This window comes from Erinaceus europaeus, chromosome 13 (assembly GCF_950295315.1).
Source record: "Erinaceus europaeus chromosome 13, mEriEur2.1, whole genome shotgun sequence".
NCBI classification, from domain to species: Eukaryota; Metazoa; Chordata; class Mammalia; order Eulipotyphla; family Erinaceidae; genus Erinaceus; species Erinaceus europaeus.
In genome coordinates this window covers 75,181,613-75,198,647 of record NC_080174.1, presented here as the reverse complement: position 1 = coordinate 75,198,647, position 17,035 = coordinate 75,181,613, and the positions used below count along the sequence as shown (strand labels likewise).

Here is a 17,035-nt window from a genome sequence, read left to right as displayed (position 1 = left end):
GGTGGCAGAAGTGGAGGAAGAAGTTCTGATAGAATTAATCACAGGCTTTGCACTGGGGAGTTCATGAGCCACCAGCTGAAATTAAGGATGAGGCAGCATTTATAAATGCCTGCTCAGGGCAACTTTCAAGTAGGATGCTTGGTTCTGCCATTGTGCTTGTGCTTGTCTTGTTGACGAACCCTTTGATATCAGCCTTGCTCATGCACATTGGTCTCTTGTTTTCACAGTACAACCAAGATTCCTTTCTAAAAATTTCCCTTTCTTTTTCCAGATAGAGGTGAGAGACAGGAGAGAGAGAAAGAGAGAGAGAGAGAGAGAGAGAGAGAGAGAGAAGGAGAGACATTGAAGCATTGTCCCACTGTTCTGAAACTAATTCCCCTTTGCCTGATGTTCCCATGTGATCACACACTGTAAGGGGTATATTCTCCTAGTTTTGCTATATCCTTGGCCCCATCTTTTAAAATAAATTGTATTAGGGATTTAGTATTTAGTTAAAATGTTTTAAAACAAAAGCTACACAGTTCACCACATGTACATATGTATATATAACAATGTGTATAATATTTCTGTCTCTTCCAGTGTGCATGCTTGCACGTGCATGCAAACATGTACAAACACCCTTGTGCTCTCCTTCCCCACCCAAATCCTCTCCCTTTCTTTGATGCATTACAAGCACACAAATACACAAAGGGTTCATGTAGTATGCTAAGAAAATCATTGCGAGATCTGCTTTGATGTCTTTAATTTCAGGAAGCTACTCAAACAGAGTAATTATTGCTGTTAATAGCAATAATTTCCCCTATAATCTGGTTACATGTTCTATTTCATTTTAACGATCAGAGCAGATGTCTTTAAACAAGTCTGGCCAGGGCTCTGGGGATAGAGCTTCCTGAGGCATATTCTCTTTGGTCTAATTACTCCATTGCTGGAACATGTCTATGAAGGAAGCCAACAGAAGATGGGGGGCAGAGGGATGTGGCCACCACCCCTAGTGGGAGTCTTCTAGAAAATAGAACTTTCTGGGACTTTCCCACAGAAAATCCACTGTGTCATAGGAGGGCAAACAGGATTTATCTCTTTTTTTTCCCCTTGAACTAAGAACTTAAAAAAAAATTATTTATTGAGTAGACAGGGAGAAGTCAAGAAGGAAGGGAGAGATAAGGTGAGTGAGAGTCAAAGAGACACCTGCAGCACTGCTTCACCACTTGGAAAGCGTCCCCCCCTAGGTCTTTGCACATTGTAGCATCTGTACTTAACCTCCTAATGCCGGATGGGATTTCTGATCACATCATCTTCTCTGCTCTAATGAGCTATGAGACGGTTTGGGGAGGTGGGGCAACAATGATGGGTGTGTGTGGGGGTAGAGGGAAGGATTTTTTTTTTTGTCTTTTCATCAGCAGGTGATATTAGGGTAAAGCAGTAACTCTGTCAATATGCCTTGTGTAGTCTGCCATTTCTTTTCTCTTTTATTCGCTAAAACTAGTCTGTGGAAGGAAATAAGACCACTTCATATGGTTTCACTTCATAAGGAAACACTGGGTTCTATTTCCTGTGTATTTGCTAAACATTTTTTAAGTCTGTAGCTGCCAGCTCTTGCACAGCATCTGCCCATGCACCTGTATAAGGATCCCGGTTCGAGCCCCAGCTCCCCACCTGCAGGGAAGTCGCTTCACAAGTGGTGAAGCAGGTCTGCAGGTATCTATCTTTCTCTCCCCCTCTCTGTCTCCCCCTCCTCTCTCCATCTCTCTCTGTCCTATCCAACAACGATGACATCACCAATAACAACAATAATAACTACAACAATAAAACAACAAGGGCAACAAAAGGGAAAATAAATAATAGTAATAAAATTTAAAAAATACACATTTTGAGAATTGTGGAAAATTTTGAAGGAGATAACATAACATACGTAAAACAGGTTTATTATTATTATTGCGGTGCTAGTATATAGTAGCTGTTCAGGAAATGGGTGGGGACATTACTTTTTAGACATATATTTCTATGATGATAACTTCTTTTCTCACTGAAGGAACAATGAACTTGCATGAGTTCTTAGGAGCTATAAAAAGAAACAATAATATAGCTATGCTTTTAAGGAAAAATTAATTTGCTAAAGTAACTGAGTATGTAAGGTAAAAGTCTAAATATTTAACGTGATATTTCATCATCTCCAAAATTAAAATACAAATTCTCTATACAGGACACTTTTGGAGGGCCCCCAAAAGTGTCCTGTGAACTATCTTGTGGAAATTAATCCACAACAAATCTGGCATCAATCGACATTGTAAATGTTCTAAAAAAAAATAAAAATAAAATAAAAAAACATTGTCACTAACATGTGTTAACTCTCTAAGTAACCTGAGTTTGTTTAAAGTTTAAGGTAAAAATTAGATAAAAATAAATATATTTAACTAAATCTGGTCAGAAGATCCTGCTCACACCAAGGTTGTGTCTCCATCTTAAATGGGTGTAACAAAAGGTAGAAAAGACACTATTGACATGTAAAGCTCTCATATAACTTCTCAATTAAAGAGGTAAAACCAGCCTGGGTGAGTGATATATCACACAATGGTTATGCTAATGATTCTCATGCTTGAGGCTTCTAACAATGGTTCTTCTCTTTAACTGACCACATTTTATTGCGCTTAAATTGTTTAAACAGTCTTAAAGTCATACTAGAAAGGACTTCCAAAATTATTAAGGTACTTAAAACCAATTATAATCATCGAGTTATCAATTATAGTAAACTTCTAATTTGTTACAAGTTTTTTTTCTTTACAAATAAATGTTTATATGTCAAACCTTCACATGAAGAAGCATCTGCTCATACGGTAAGGTATTAAACTATATAAGAAATCCTTCCATATACAACTTATATAAGTTAACAACAACATTCACATTTTTTCTACACTTAACTGGTGTATCTCGTTTTGCCTCTATAGGCCTGCCTTTGTCAGCCAACAATTTAAAGACTTTTCCCCTTTATAACATCGCCCATACCAGACATCCCTTACAACCCCCAAAGACAAATGGTTGTTGAAAAGGCCCATCAAACATCTAGGCCCAATTAAGTAAAGAAAAAAGGGGGATACATCCCCCCAATATTCAATTGGCTAAGACAATAACTACATTAAACCTCTCTTAATATCTATAAAAATTCGAACCAGATGCCTTTCTAACCATGGGAAGCCGATTTGTTTGTGTTTCATTCACAGGAATCTCTAGAAATCCATTTGGACTCCTGTCCTCTGACATTGCCTACAAGATGGCACGACTACAGTGTCCCCACAAAACCCATGATGTGACCTAACACGATCTGAAGAACCTGATTCGCAGACTCCAAGGACAGAACTTTCTTACTGCCTTTCTCTCGCCCATCACTGTCTGCCCTTCCTATTTCTGCTTCATCTGTCATGTTTTGGCAGTTCCAGCTCACTCTCTACAGAGAAGCAAAGTTCCAGTGGCTGTCCTTCCCCACCAAGATAGACTTGCAGTGTTTCATCCCCTAGTATTTCTTCCCCTGGTTGTTGGCATTGGACTGACGATTCTATTGGACTTGCTGGTACACCTCTTGGACACTTTACACAACTTTACAGCAGCTTTCCTTTATGCTGCTGGGTTTCTCAAAAACTGACTGCAGCAGTCCATGGACTTTGCAGCCAGAGGTCTTGGGACTCTACAACACCAAATAGCTCCTTTGCCTGGCAAGCCACGCACCCTCACCTGATAGGCCCTTCCCCCAGAGGCAGGAAATACCCCCTTGCCTGTAGGCCCTGCCCCCAGAGGCAGGAATCGCCCCTTCATCTGCTAGGCCCTGCCCCCAGAGGCAGGAAACACCCCTTTGCCCACCAGGCCTCCCCTTGGCATCACACTGGCTCTTGCTGCTCTCCTACTTGTCCCTCCATGTCTTGTGCCAGTTCTTTTGAAAATGCCTACACAATATCATTCAGGTTTCTGCCCAAAAGGTTTCTGTTCACCCCTACACTGCTATTCCCCTGACAGAAATGGAGTCTTTTACAGACATTGGCCCATTTAACTATGGCCATTAATAAGAGGGAGATATCGGGAAATTGTGAGGATGTGGTTGAGCTTGGCAGGGCTTGAACCTAAGAAGTGTGTCAATCCTGTTAGTCACTCTCTACTGAGAGGTTGAGCAAGGAGGGACAGTAGTAACCCCAAAGGTGTGCCTCGTCCTATCAGACTTCCTGTCTCAAAAGCACCCCACATTCCTGCTACTATGGCCATTAGGTAAAAAGAAAGGGGAGATGTTGGGAAATTGTGCAGATGTGGTTGAACACTGGCAGGGCCCACAAACCACCATATTTCCATGCAAGTATTATTATTTACATACCAATCTTCTGCTTTATCTTAGAAATGACTAAAGGTCTCCCCACCACATTATCCCCTCAGGGTATTGCTAATTCCTACCAGTTAAAACCATAGCAACAGTTGCTAAGGATGCTTCCACCTTCCCAGAATGCCTTTTGCCTCTCTTCACCCCCTTTCCTAGCCATTTAAGTTTCAGACTTGCCACTTTCAGTATTATCCCATAAAACCCACTTCTGTTCCTGGTTTCAATCTCTTTTCTCTCCAGCGTCCGGACCAGGAGAAGGGCTGGCATGCAGAGCAGGAGGAAGCCACTGTGGTTTGGTGCCAGGTGGCTTAACCTGCTGCACTCACACCTGACTCTGGGGCTCCCGCATCAATAAAGAATTGTATTACCATGCCACCACAAGTTCTTGGATCCTCTCTCCCACCCAAAATGCTATCCTGGCATTCCTTTGTTTCTCTTCCTCTAAGTTCTTAATGCATGCAGTAAGATCATTTATTTGAGCTTTTTCTTGTTCTCTAATATGTGCTTGTATAGCTATGAGTTTCCCTCTAAGTACTGCTTTAGTTGTGTTACAAATATTTTGATAGATTGTGTTTTCATTTTCTATTGTGTTCAGGAACATTTGAATTTCTTGCTTGAGTGCCTCTCTGAATGAGTGGTTCTTAAGCAGTATGTTGTTGAGTTTCCAAATTATGTGACTTTTATTAATTATCTGTTTGTTGTTGAATGTTAGCTTTAATCCACTGTGGTCTGAGAAGTTACCTGGGATGATTATGCTCTTAATTTGTTGATACTGTCTTTACTCTCTTTTGGGATGTGCTATGTGGATTTGAAAAGAATGTATCTTCCAGTTTTTTTGTGTGAAGAACTCTGGGAATATCCAGGAGGTCTAGTCTGTCCATCTCTTCATTTAATTCTCTTGTTTCTTTGTTGATTCTCTGATTCATTGATCTAAGTGTGAGAGTGGGGTGTTAAAGTCTCCCACTATTATTTTATTACTATTGCTGTATTTTTGTAGTTCTTTCAGTAAATGTTTGATGTATTTAGATGGTCCCTCATTGGGTGAATAGATGTTAATAATTATTAAATCTTCTTGGTTGATTGATCCTCTGATCATTATGGAATGGCCTTGCCTATCTTTTATTACCTTATTTAATTTAAAGTCTATTGTGTCAGATATGAGAATGGCTGTTCCTGCCCTTTTTTGTGGTCCATTAGCCTGTAGGATATTTTCAATCCTTTTACTTTAAGCCTGTGTTTCTCTTGTTGGATCAGGTGGGATTCTTGCAAGCAGCATATGGTTGGGCTGTGTTTTCTGATCCATCCCCCCACTCTGTGCCTTTTAATGGATAAGTTTAAGCCATTGACATTTATTGATATTATGGATTTGATGCATTGTAGTGTCATTATGCAACTTTTAAAAATTTCCCCTGATATATGGCAAGTATTATGGTGATGTTCTTGTTTATCAGAGGTCTTTTAGAACCTCTTTCAGGGCAGGCTTGGTGATGGTTTTCTCCTTTAACTGTTGTCTGTTTGAGAAGGTTTTGATCCATCCATATAGTTTGAATGAAAGTCTAGCAGGATATATTATCCTTGATTGAAACCCCTTTTCATTCAGGGCTCGATAGATATCTTGCTATTCTCTCCTGGCTTTTAGAATTTGAGTTGAGAAGTCTGCTGAAAGTCTTATGGGTTTTCCCCTGTATGTGACTTTTTGTCTTTCTCTTGCAGCCTTTAGGATCCTTTCTTTCTCCTTACTTCTTTTCATTGTAACTATGATGTGTCTTGGTGTCTTCAGGTCTGGGTTGATTCTGTTTGTGACTCTCTGGGCCTCTTAAATCTTAATGTTCTTTCTCTTGTTTAGTTCTAGGAAGTTTTCTTCTATTACTTCCTCTAGAATGTTTACTCCTCTTCCTTTCTTTCTTCTTCTGGTATGTCAATTATACGAATGTTACTTTTTTTCTTCAAATGTTACTTCTTTTGAGATCATCACATATGTCTCTGTTGTTATTTTCAGTGTCTCTCAATCCCCTTTTGAGCTCTTTTACCTCTTTCTTAGTTTTCTATAGCTCATCCTCTGTCTGGCTAATTCTGTCTTGTTTCTGTTAGCCTGCTTTCCCTTTCCTCAGCTTCTTCTTAAGTTCAGTTATAGTATTACCTTGTTATGATATTTGGCCTTTTATCTCAGCTATTTCAGCTTTCATTTCTCTAATTACCTTGGGGTAGCTTGTATTTTCTTTGAGGGTCTCATATATTGTTTTTCTAATTCTGATAGCCCTTTCCTCCATAGTTTTCTTCATTTCTGTGACTATTAGGTTTATTTTTCCTTGCATACTTTTATTATCTATGGTTACTTCTGACTGATTTGGAGTTTCTTCTGCGATTCTGTCCTGATTCATTATGGTAGTGTTTTATTTGCTCTTGATTTAACCTTTTTTTTTTATTGATGTGTTTTGTTTTCTGTTCTGTTGTCCTTCAGTTGTTGTGTTTTGAGTACAAGCTATGCTGTACTAAAGACCTTTATGACAAATGCAGTCACCAACCTCATAAAGTACAACAGTAGTAACTGCAGCAAGGATTGATGCAGTTCAACCAATTCCAGTTAGCCAAACAACACCTCCAGTCCAAGAAAAATTAACAACCAAACAAAAGAAAAAGAAAGAGAAAGGAAAAAGTTGAAAGCAAGAATGGACAATTATGCAAATCTACTGTCCACTATAAGTTCTAGGGATAGGAAGAGGAGAAAGGGAAGTAGTGAAGATACACACACACACACACTCCACTCCATGTCAGATTTATTCCCCAAAATAATTCACAAGGGAGTATCAGTGAATTCAGAAGACAAAAAAGGAGGAAGGAAGAAAAGAATAATAAAAAGGAAAATCAGTGAAATGAAAGTTTTTTTTTTTTTAATTTTCCAGGAGGAGGGTAAAAGGAGAGTGGAAGGAAGAGGTAGAGAAAAACAAGTTCCTCTCATGTTGAATAGGACACCCAGTAACCTACCAATGGAAAAAAACAACAACAGTTAATTTTGGTCAACCTGAAGAAGGAGTTAGGAAAAGGGACACATGTATATAATAATAGTAATAATAAAATAAAATAAAGAACCCTGACAGTCAGTCTGCAGCTTGGACTGCTCCAGATTGGCTGTAGGCAGCCTGAGAAAAGACAACCAATTGTAAGAAGTATCTAAAACAAACAAACAAACAAACAAACAAAAAACTTCCAATTAGTCTTTCCCAGGCAGGGATGAGACTCTCTAATTGCTCAGGTATTTTGTCACTTAAATAGAGCTCCAGCCACTTGAAAAAAAGAGAAGTTAAACAAAAAGGGAAAGGCTTGGAATGACATCCCTGGTGAGCCAGGAATCTTGGTAAAGTAAATAGCTCAGTGGGAAGCCTGCTAGAAGAGGTGAGCACAGAAATAATCAAAATATTTCCTTTCTTTGTCCCCCCTGGCCTCTGTTTGTCAGCCCAAGTGTGAGTTATGGGACTCTATTTTGGTGTCACTCTGACAAGCCAGTGTTCACCCTCCTATAGACAGCCCAGTATCCTACCCTTTCCAGAGAATCCCAGGTCGCAAGCTGCTGCTTTTTGGAACTCAAGGCAGCTACTGCTCTCAAGTTGCCATCTTGGCTCCGCCCTCACTACACTGTTTCTTTAACACACGGATAATCTTATTGGTTCTTTGAAGCATCTTATAAGATTGGTGTTGTTATTATAACAATCTAACACCCAGAGAGCTTCTGTAAGTGAACAAGTTCCCATAGTAACTTAGTGGCAAAGATGGGATTAGACCTCTCAAGTATGGCTCATCCACTTAAAAAAATATATTGCCACCAGGATTGTTCTTGTAGCTCAGTGTCTGCCACTCCCTGTGTTCATTTTTTGTCCATTTTTTTTTGATAGAGAGAAATTGAGAGGGGGAAAATTAATAGGGAGAGACAAAGAGATAAACCTGCAGCACTACTTCACCACTTGAAGCTTCCCTCCTCCAGGTGTGGACCAGAAGATTTCACCTAGATCCTTGTGCATGTGTGCTCTGCTGTGTCCACCACTGCCCATTCCCTCATACATTCTCTCAACTTTTACTTCTAAGACAAGAATTTCTATTGGAACTTCTAGTTGCTTTTTTTAAAGAGAGAGATTTCAAAGAATAGGGTGTGTGTGTGTAAAAAAATCAATTTTACAATTAAAAAATAAAGTATCGATTGCTGAATTTGGTCAGCTTTTTAGAAAACCCGGGTGCTTCTGGCACTCAACATTGGCAAAGTATCAAAGCTTCTGTGTTAGTGTGTGGTCATTGCTGAGGAACTGAAAGTAAGTCCTTGAAGAAAGGAGCACTAGAGAATTCTAGGTGAAAGATTGTTGACCAGGATGATAAAGGAGTAACCTGTAATATCCATGTGTGGGCAAAAGAAACCCTGAAGCTCAAATATGAAGGGATAATACCCTCTTGTTTGAGGTTGAATCCAGAATTTTGCCTTCTGCCCTGAGGTTTAAAAAATGTGCAAAGAACTCTTGGCTTATGTTGGGGCTTGGGAGAAAATAAAACCCACCTGCCTGGTTTTACATAACAGATCTGTGGCCCAAACTCAACTGCAAGCACTCAGTGTTCCTGAGAGATGGCCTTTGAGTTTAGGGCAGCTGTCGCCCTTGGCTGCACTTAACTTAAAACACACCAGGGCAGGTTTCTTCTTTCACTGAGACTTGTATTTGGTCTGAGTCCTAGGACAAGATGAGAAATGGTAGAGCAGGGCACAAAGGGGGTGTGGAGAAGTGGACTGGTGTATTTTCATTCTGCCACTCTCTTTGAACTTCAGACCACAGGCCTTAGGAATTCCTTTCCTGAGGGCCATGGAAATAAAATTACCTGCCTGAGGAATTTCAGGGTGAAAAATGAGTTCACATCCAAGACGCTAGAGTTTCTCCTGGCACAAACACTCAAAAGGGGTGAGAAGAGCTTTGTGGAGAAAGGGCTAGAATGAAACAGGTGAAGGAGAATCTGTGTTGAAAAGTCAAGAATCTGGGGTCCCACACCCTAAGCAGATGACATTACATCATGGGACATCAATTTTCCTTATTTTGAAAATTATAAGAGTTCAGAAGCTGGAAATTTCCTAATTGTACCAGTAAGCAACTGGATAAATTCAGACCCTAAACAGAAATAGAAAATATTAGAAGAAACATGAACTGGAAGGACAGCACATGATAGAAGGGCAACTGGAGCACTTTAGCCTGGGTGGAGCTGGGCACAGGACACAGGACATGATGTCATTGCCAACTGGGACCCTCCTGAGCACTAAGGCAAGCTGGGCCACGGCCCTGGTGATCAGCATTTTCCAAAAGGAATTCCACACTTCAGTTTCTTTATTTGTAGTGTGTGACTTCCTTTAAGGTCAGAATAAGTAACTGCCTTCTCATTTTCTAGTCTTCTTTAGCAGATAATATAAAGTGAGTCAAGTGTGTAAGCCTGAGTTTATTTCTCCTCTCCCTCCAGCACTATTCCTCTTTGAGTTTTACTGTGAGGCTTTCTTTGCTTCTCACAGTTCAGCATAGGTTGTGACTTGTACAGAAAGCTTTCCTTGTCTTGCTAAGTTTCCTTTCAGGGTCACTCACTAGCTGAACTGACAGAGTTCCTGTCCAGCTATGGATTTTGAATCCAAGGACACTTTTCTGTAGCAGTACTTCTCATCAATTTCATTCTATGTATAAGTGTGTGTGTGTGTGTGTGTGTGTGTGTGTGTGTGTGTGTATGTATATATATGTATTATATCTATCTATCTATATAATTTTCACAGGTCAATACTTAAAAAATAAATCTCAATATAAATGAGTTCATGAAACCATGTAGTGAAAAAGTGAAGATTTCCTGATTATAAATTCAATTTTGATTATTAAATTCAAGGGCTATTTAAAAGGATTTTTAAGAACTGGCTTTGAAAATTTTTTAACACTTCTTCTAAAATATTGGAGGGGGTTGTGAGTGAGAGACCTGTCTCCCCAGAATGAAGAACTGATTGTCACAAAAATAAGATGTAACTAGGGAAAGATAGCTATTGAGACTCTAGGGTCTCTAAACAGAAACAGGATATAGCTATGGCTAACGTGTCCTGTCTAGATGTAATGGAGCCACCTCAGGCATATCTCCATTCCCATCCAAATTAAGCACCCAGCCATTCACCCTTCCTGCATATTGACCACCACCCCCTTCCTAAGCCCTTCCTCCTGTCTTTTATTCAAGTATAAAGCTTCCTAATGAGAGAGAATTCTGGTCTGACTCCTTTGCCTGTACTTCTCAGGTTTTATCTCAATAAACCTGCCTTGTCTCTTGGAGATGAATGTCTCTCTGTCTCTCTCTCCCTCTCTGTCTTGACCTCTAATACTTTTTCTATCAGAGGAAGTCCATACACCATATTTTGGGTAAAACTGGTTTATTTTCTCTTCTAAATAAATACTCCTGGGACCAGGTGCTAGCATACTTGGTTAAGTGCACATACCACAGTGTGCAAGGACCTGAGTTCAAGCCCTAGTCCCTACTTGCAGGGGAAAGCTTCACGATTGGTGAAGCAGAGCTGCAAGTGTTTCCCTCTCTATCCCCCCCTCTGAATTTCTCTCTGTCTCTATCCAATAATAAATACATACATAAAATTTTTTAAAGAATTTATTTAAAAATTAGTAACAAATAAAGAAATAAAAGCCAGGTGGTGATACACCTGGTTGAACACAAATGTTACAAATGCACAAGGGCCCAGGTTCTAGCTCCTGGTCCCCACCTGTAGGGGGAAAGCTTTGCTAGTGGTGAAGTAGAGATGCAGGTGTCTCTCTGTCTCTCTTCCTCTCTATCAACCACTTACCTCTTGATTTCTGGCTGTCTCTATCCAATAAAGATAATTAAAAAAAGATTTTGTCTTAAAAATAAATGAATAAATTCTCCTTGCTTTACTTAACTTCTGGGCCTCATTGAAAGAATATTTATGGTGAAAGATACTGCTCTTGCCATGTTCAGTATTTTTCAGGAAATCTATATAGTAAGTGAGTAGTTCCCGTTTGTTTTTTTTTCCCTAGTGAAACTGAAATTAAACTAAAGTGGCTATTTACCTTTGACAGCATGGATTCTCCAGATTTTAGAAATCATTTCAATGTGATGGCAACATTTCACCAGGAACTGTGAGTTCTTAAGTGATAGACTTCAAGAATGAGTCAACTGAGTGGCAAAGGTTGGGAATCAATGGTACACCCCCATCTATGGATGCTTTAAGACCACTAGGTGTGCTTTCCTATACCTTTCTAATTAGGGACACACTACACAAGCTATGTAAGCAAAATAAAAGCAACTAGGACAAGGGAGATTATAACAGCTTCATAGATTTAGCTGAAAGGACTAAATGAGTCATTTCATATAAAATACTTAGGACAGTGCCTTCCAGGTGGTAATGATAGATAACCCTGGTGAGAGAAAAAAAAAAAAAAGTATGTGCATACACACCTATTTCCTACTAATTTAGTTCTTACGACTTCCTCCATATACTCTCAGTGTTTCTTTTGATGAAACACTGCAGGTGAAGGAGAAAGGAAAGGGCAGAAGAGCAAAAGCCAAGTGCTAAAAAAAAAAAAAAAATACATGGTGTGAAAGTCATTTTGTGTTAGTTTCTGAGTTTACTTATTGACATGTAGCTCCTTTTTAAAACTGTTTCTCAAGATTCAAGGTTTCGATGAATATAAATCTGTATCTTCTGAAGAACTGGCAGGCCTATGAAATAAAAGGAGCACAGAGCTGAGAACTTAAACTTTGACTCCAGAGCTATTTTGTTCACTAATTTGCCACATGACCTTGGGCAAATGGTCTATTCTAACTTTGCAAGATTCTAAGGTCATTCCCAAGTTGTTTGTGAGGTCCAGGCTCTAATCATTTCCCTCAGGCCGGCTGTGAGTGGTTCCTTTCTTTTGGCCTTTCTTCTTTCACTTTGTCTACTGCTAGTCCATCCTCCAACTTTAAAAAATACATATTTTTAAATTTATTATTAGATAGAGACAGAGAAACTGAGAGAAGAGGGGGACATAGAAAAAGGGAGATACCTGCAGACCTGCTTCACCACTTGTGACGCTTTCCTCTTGCAGGTGGGGACCAGGGGCTTGAAGCTGGGTCCTTCACATTGTAATGTCTGTGCTTAACCAGGCACGCCACCTCCTGGACCTCATCCACCAACTTTTAAGGGTGGCTTCAACTCAAAAGTTATCCTTAGATCTTGTTCTCTTCATATTTTGAGCTTCTTTAAGTCTTTAAATTTTAACCTATTGGAGACTCAGTTTCTCCTAGCAAGAAAGAGGGTTGACAGGTTAAAAGTAATTTTTTCTGCTTTATATTTTAATGCTTTTCAGTCACCAAGTTGCAGATGCTACCATGATGTCAACCTGACTTCCTTGGGCAGAGGACTTTACCAGAGTGTCCTGAAACCCCGCCTCTCCAGACCCCTGCCCCACTAGGGAAAGATAGAAACAGCCTGGGGGTATGAATCAACCTGCCAACAACCATGCTCAGCAGAGTAGCAATTACAGAAGCCAGACCTCCCACCTTCTGCACCCCATAGGGATCTTTGGCTCATAGTCTCAGAGGGATAAAGAATAGAAAACCTTCCAGTGAAGGGGATGAGATATATTAACTCTGGTGGTGTGAATTGTATGTAATCGTACCCCTGTTGTCCCACAATCTTGTCGATCATTATTAAATAACTAATTAAAAAAAAAGAAAAAAAAAGCTGATGATAGTGAGGTCTGAAAGATCTATAACATATTGTCCTAAACACATGAATAGATCCTATGATCCCTCTGTACTTGTGAAACTTGGGACAGAAAACTCACTCTGCAGGAAACTTAATATATTGGAGTGATATTTAATTTTCCTTTTCTTCACTCAAACTTCTTACTGGATGGGCAAGGTATGGATACTTTCCTGATCAGCTGGAATTTTAATCCTTGCCAAGAGACAGGTTATCCAAAGTCACTTGGTGGAATTTGATTCTTTGAGTCCCCTACCTCCTGCACATCTTTACTTTACATTCAGTCTTTTTAGAAGACATCTACAGACTTTTGATCAGATATCTGATGCCTGGGACTGAAGCCTGGCGCCCACACATACAAGGCAGGTACTTTACTACTGAATTACCACCCAGAAAGCTGTGGACCATTCCTTTTATATCTAAGCCATAGGATGACTCTTGATGTATGGACACTGTCCCCTGCTTATTTTCAGATATACTTTCCTAAGGTTAATTATCTCTCTATGTAGCCTAGGCTAGTTATTATTGTTATTGTTGTTGTCTCCAGGGATTCACTACTCTAGGTCAACATTTATAGAGGTCCAGGAGGTGGAGGAGTGCATAAAGCATTAGACTCTCAAGAATGAGTTCCTAAGTTCGAATCCCTGGCATCACATGTACCACCTATCTCATCAATAAATAAATAAAATATTTTTAAAAGGCATTTTCCAGTTACTTAATATTCCTATGTGATGTACCAAGTGTGTGAACCTGAACTGTATGGATGACAAAGCAAGGACCTCCCAGCTTAGCTATCTTGCCTGCCCTAATTTTGCAGCTCAGACAGGAGGAGTAAAGCTCTATCTTTAGAGTCTTCAACTTTTGCTTCCTCTATACACATATTTTTAAATGGCTTTTTTTGTCATAAAATTCCCCATACCTGGTTTTAACTCTAAGGGAAAGCTTTGTGTATAAAGTCAGCATTGTGGAGTTGGGAGAGAAAATGGTAGAAAAGAAATCTCATGTAGTGGACTTTGATGCGAGACAGGAACCTTTAAGCTGAATGAAAAAATAAAGTTGCAGATGAAATCTCTTCATAGGAAAAGAAAATAATGTTTTAACTTATTTTAACAAAGAAGAAAGGAAACTGGACTGTTCTACCAAGCTATTTGACTTTGACATATTAATTTCAAGGAAAACAAAGACTGTTGACATGAGAACTTTTGCATGGAGATGAGAAAAATATACTTTAATAAGATTTGTAAATCTTGAGATAGCTTCTCTATGTATCCCTCCCTTTTTTCCCCAATTTGTTTTTCAGAGTCTCTGTTTCTTTTTACTCAAAATAAGAGGGTAGATGCTTCATTAAACTTTAAATAAATTTGGCTCCTGTGATTCTATTAACCTTCATCTGTTAATAGTTTTCAACACTGAAGATTTATTTCTTGCTTCCTGTGATCAGTGATGGCTCTACTTCAAGTTTTCTTTTTCTCTTGAATCAAAGTGAATGGAGCAGCCCTCAGATGCTCCACTTTCAGAGCAAGGAGAGGAGACCTAAGGTAGAATAGTGTTTCTATTAAAAGTTTTGCTTGGGGAGTCAGGGTGTAGTGCAGCAGGTTAAGAGCAGGTGGCGCAATGTACAAGGACCCGGTGTAAGGATCCCGGTTCGAGCCCCAGACTCCCCACCTGCAGGGGAGTCGCTTCACAGGCGGTGAAGCAGGTCTGCAGGTGTCTGTCTTTCTCTCCCCCTCTCTGTCTTCTCCTCCTCTCTCCATTTCTCTCTGTCCTATTCAACAACAATGACAACAATAATAACAAAAAAAATTAAAAGTTTTTCTTGGAGAACACAAATATAATTTATTTCACATTTTGTTAACCAAAGTGAGTCATACAGGTAAATCAAGTGTCGTTGGGGTGAGATTATGCTTCTCCTCAAAATCAGGTTGGCCACAAAGTGTCCTGTAAAAGCTCATGTTGTAATAATGGAGTTAAAGTCAGTATATACAATAATGTCCTGAATATTAACACTTGGATGGATATTTCAGTATGTCTTCGACTGCACTCATTACATTTGCTCTCTTGATATACTTTTTTTAAAAAAAAAAATGTCTAGTGTGGTATTCAAAATCAAACTCAAGGATTCATAACTGCAATTTATTAAAGATTCATGTCCCAGGCTTAATTTTATTATTCTTTTCTTTTTTTATAATTGGGGGGACTGATGGTCTATAGTAAATACAGTTTTTGATACATGTGTGAATAATTCCTCAATTTTCTGCAAGACACTCTCACTCCCAGTTTAGGTCATTTTCCACCATCAAGCAACAGTGTCTAAAAGCCTGCCCACTCTTAAATCCTCTACTCTGGTGCAATCCAGCAAGCCCAGCCCAGGTTCTACTTTGTATTTCTCCTTTTGTTCTTATTTCTCCAATTCTGTCCTTTTTCTGGTTTATCTCACTTAACATGATTCCATCTGGCTGCATTCAAGATGAGGCAAAAAGTGAATTCATAATTTATTTTAATAATATATATATATATATATATATATATATATATATATATATACACATATAAAATCTGTCACAACTTTCTTAGTTACCCATTTGTTGTTGGATATCTAGATTGCTTCCTGGTTTTGGCTATTACAAATTGTGCTGTTAGGAACATGTGTATGAGGAGATCTCTTTGGATGAGTATGTTTAATTCTTATTATATATCCCCAGGAGAGGAATTTTAGGGTCATAGTGCAGGTCCATTTCCAGCCTTCTGAGAGTTCTCCAGACTGCTGTCCATAGGGATTGAACCTATTTATATTCCCACCAGCAGGGCAGGAGGGTTTCTTTGTCCCCAAAACCTCTCCAACATTTGTTGTTGCTATCCTTTATGATGTGTGACATTCTCACAGGGGTGAAGTGATATCTCATTGTTGTCTTTATTTGCATTTCTCTGACTTGGAGCTTTTTTCATATGTCTTTTTTTTATGATTTCTTCTTTAGTGATTCTTTTGTTCATATCCTCTCCCCATTTTGTGATGGGGTCACTTGGTTTTCTGTTGCTAAGTTTGGTAAGCTCTTTTTTGTTACTTTTTTTTAACCAGAGCACTGATCAGCCCTGGTTTGTGGTAGTATGGAGGATTCATCCTGGGACTTTGGAGCCTCAGGCATGAAAGTCTCTTTTCATAACCATTATGCTATCTACCCCCACCAGGTAAGCTCTTTATGTAATTTGTTATTAGCTTTTTGTCTGATGTATGGCATATAAAGGTCTTCCATCCTGTAAAGACTCTGTTTGGGTGGTGGTTTATTTTGCTGTACAGAAGCTTTCCCATGTGATGCAGTCCCACTTATTTATTTATTTATTTATTTATGTATTTATTTATTTATAGTCTTTCTTGCAGTTGGATTTGTATCATCAAAGATGCCTATAACATCTAGATGGAAAAGACTACTGCCAATATTTTCCTCTAGTTATTTATTTCATATTTTCTGGTCTAGCATCCAAATCCTTGATCCATTTGGAGTTTACTTTTGTGTCTAGTGAAATGTGGTGGTTCAGTTTTATTCTTTTGTTTGCTTCAACCCAACTTTCCCAGCACCATTTGTTGAAGATATCCTCCTTTCTCCATTTAGTAGCTTGGACCCCCTTGTCAAAAATTAGATATCCATAGGTGTGGAGGCTTATTTCTGGGATTTCAATTCTATTCCAATTGCCACTGTCTATATTTGTTCCAGTACCAGGCAGTTTTTATTACAATGGTCCTATAATATTTTGGGATCTTGGAGTGTGATGCCTCCAGTTCTGTTCTTTTTTTCTCAAGATTGTTTTGGCAATTCTATGTATTTTCTGGTTCCAAATAAACATTTGTAGCTTTTGTTTTATTCTCCTAAGAATAAATTGATTGGACCTTGATGGAGATTGCATTAAATGTGTATGTGGTTCTG

The 17,035-nt window shown here is 39.0% G+C and overlaps 1 long non-coding RNA gene across 1 annotated transcript in view; it reads left to right on the top strand.

Moving 5' to 3' along the window:
- The window catches only part of LOC132542554 (uncharacterized), a 139,536-nt gene that overhangs the window by 64,181 nt on the left and 58,320 nt on the right, over window positions 1-17,035 (top strand). The window lies entirely within an intron of this gene.